Source organism: Sceloporus occidentalis, unplaced genomic scaffold (genome assembly GCF_023333645.1).
Source record: "Sceloporus occidentalis isolate IW3139 unplaced genomic scaffold, rSceOcc1.0.p SCAF_5, whole genome shotgun sequence".
Classification (NCBI taxonomy): Eukaryota; Metazoa; Chordata; class Lepidosauria; order Squamata; family Phrynosomatidae; genus Sceloporus; species Sceloporus occidentalis.
In genome coordinates this window covers 1,585,101-1,587,500 of record NW_028316985.1, presented here as the reverse complement: position 1 = coordinate 1,587,500, position 2,400 = coordinate 1,585,101, and the positions used below count along the sequence as shown (strand labels likewise).

At 50.8% G+C, this 2,400-nt stretch overlaps 1 protein-coding gene across 2 annotated transcripts in view; it reads right to left on the bottom strand.

The window, feature by feature from the left end:
- Positions 1 to 1,850, bottom strand: part of CIMAP1B (ciliary microtubule associated protein 1B) — a 13,881-nt gene extending 12,031 nt beyond the window's left edge. The window contains exon 1 of one of the 2 annotated variants that reach the window (XM_089527349.1): positions 1,793 to 1,850. The gene's annotated coding sequence lies outside the window, so the exon portion shown is untranslated. Of the gene's footprint in view, positions 1 to 1,483; positions 1,641 to 1,792 lie in introns of those variants that run through there. The other variant, XM_089527348.1, reaches the window with a different exon arrangement.
- Positions 1,851 to 2,400: the final 550 nt, after the last annotated feature.

Here is a 2,400-nt window from a genome sequence, read left to right as displayed (position 1 = left end):
TTTCATTCCATTATTATTATTATTATTATTATTATTATTGTTATTTTGCATGTTGGCACTTCCACCACGTGGGGTAGAAAGTGCCAACCTTCTTCTCACATTTCCAACACTTATTTTTTGGTATTTTTAGTCACCTTTTAGCCAAATTGTAAGGCGTGAGATGCTTCTGAAATTGCATTAATATACAAGTTTCCTTTCAGGTTATAATTTAAAGTATAAGTTAGACGCTTTGACCATGTTTTCCCCCACTGTTCCAATTCTATGTTTCGACCAAAGTCCTGAGCCCATTTTATCACGTCTGGTTTAATTCGTTTGTCTTCTAATTCCATTTTCAGAAGCATTTTGTAAAACATTGCAGCACAGTTAGGTTTAAAGATGCTGCAAGATCCCTTTGCAGACTGATATCCCAGGCTGTGCCTCCAGCTGGGGATTTTGGGAGCTATAGTTCAAAACATCCAGAGGGTCCAAAGCCCAATGAGCACCAGGGGTATCCTCCAACGTTTCACAAAGGATAAGAGGAAAAGCCACAAGAAGCGTGTGGTCAAGAGGGCAAAAGGCACTAATGTGGGAGGACAGGGGAGCAAAGGGAGGCTGCAGCGGTTTGCTTTTGCTTGAACCAACAGAGAAGGGCAAGATTTGGCCGGTCCTCTCTTTCCTCTCCAGCCGCGTCAACTGAGTGCGAATTACTTTTCCATGCTGAACTTATTTGCAGCCACTGAAATTGGCTGAAGACAAAGGCAGAAGGCAGGAGGAGGAGGAGGAGGACAGAGAAACCGGGACATTTCAAGCAGCTGCAGAGAAAGTGGGAAGGCAGAGGATTGAATGCCAAATGGGGACCTTTGGAGCAGCTCTGTTTTCCGGTGCAATAATTGAGGCGGATTAGTGGAAAGATTGAACCTTCCTCCTGGACAGAAGGTGGAGATGGAGGACATATCCTGGAAAAGGAGGACCTCTGGTCACCCTGAATGGAGGACATTTGGGAATCCTTCCTGGACAGAAGGAGAAATGGAGGACATGTCCTGGAAAAAAGAGGAGGCATGTTCACCCTGAATGGCGGACATTTGGGAATGCCGCTTGGGCAGAGGGTTGGAATGGAGGACATGTCCTGGAAAAGGAGGACATATGGTCTCCCTGGATGAAGGACATTTGGGAACTCCTCCTAGGAAGAAGGTTGAAATGGGGTCAGGTCCTGGAAAAGGAGGACCTTTGGTCTCCCTGGATGGAGGACACTTGGAGTCCAAAACACCTGGAGGACCACTGCATCCACACTGGAGAGATAAACCGGTTTGGCCCCGCTTTCACTCTTTTTCTGGCTCAAGGCTATGGAATTCTGGGAGTTGGAGTATGTTGTGGGCCCACAAAAACTCCAACTCCCAGAATTCCATAGCCTTGAGCCAGCCAACAAGTTAAAGCGGTGCCAAACCGGGTTATCTCTCCAGTGTGGATGCATCCAAAGTCTGGGGATGTGTCAGAGGGGCTTTACCTGGCTAGATCTCCGGAGGCGCAGCGGGGGAGAACTCGAACCCAGCTCCGGGGCTCCTTGGAGGGAGGAAAGGCTGGGGCTGAGACTCCGGGAAAAGTCCTCCGAGGGCTGAGCTGGCCTCCTGCCGACCCCACTTTTCATGCCGCCCGAGGAGGGCTCCTGCGCAGGGCCCCAAGAAGTCCTCCGCCAGGAAAGAGGGAAGGAGGGAAAGGAGAGAAAGAAGGAGAGCGGAGGGAGAGGTATTAGAAGGTATGAAGATTTCAGAAGGGAAAAGGTGGACTTCTATGGAGGGGATGGAAAGCCACTCACCTGGAGCAGCAGCGGACCGAGGGGAAGCCTGCAAGAGCCGCCCCAGCCTGGCAATGACTGACCCACAAGACACACAAGACACAACACAACACACCTCCAGCCCCATTGTGTGCCTGGCGTCTCCAGGCAACCGCCCCGCCTCTCCTGCCCCCCTCTGCTCCCAGACAGACCTCAGGCGGCACAAGCCCCTGGGCGGCACACCTGGGGCCCCAAGCCCCATCCCAAGGGATCCTGGGAGTTGTAGTTGCACAAGGCATCAGCCCCGGACCGCTCCCAAGGGCCTTTGGAAAGAGGAGTCCTATTGAGTTGGAAGAGATCCAGTCCAAGCCCCTTCTTCTGCCGTGCAGGAACTCTCCATCAAAGCACCCCTGAATTATTGCCATCCAGCCTCACTTTAAAGAAGGAGACTCCATCATACTCCAAACAGCTGGAATCTCTTTCCCTGTCGTTTGCTCCATTGCTCTGTTCTCTCCTGTTCTCTGGAGCAGCAGAAAACAAGCTTGCTCCCTCCTCAATATGACATCCCTTCAAGTATTGAAACAGGGTTCTCATATCTCCTCTCAACCTTCTCTTCTCCAGACTAAACACAAAACCCTACAGTCCCAAAA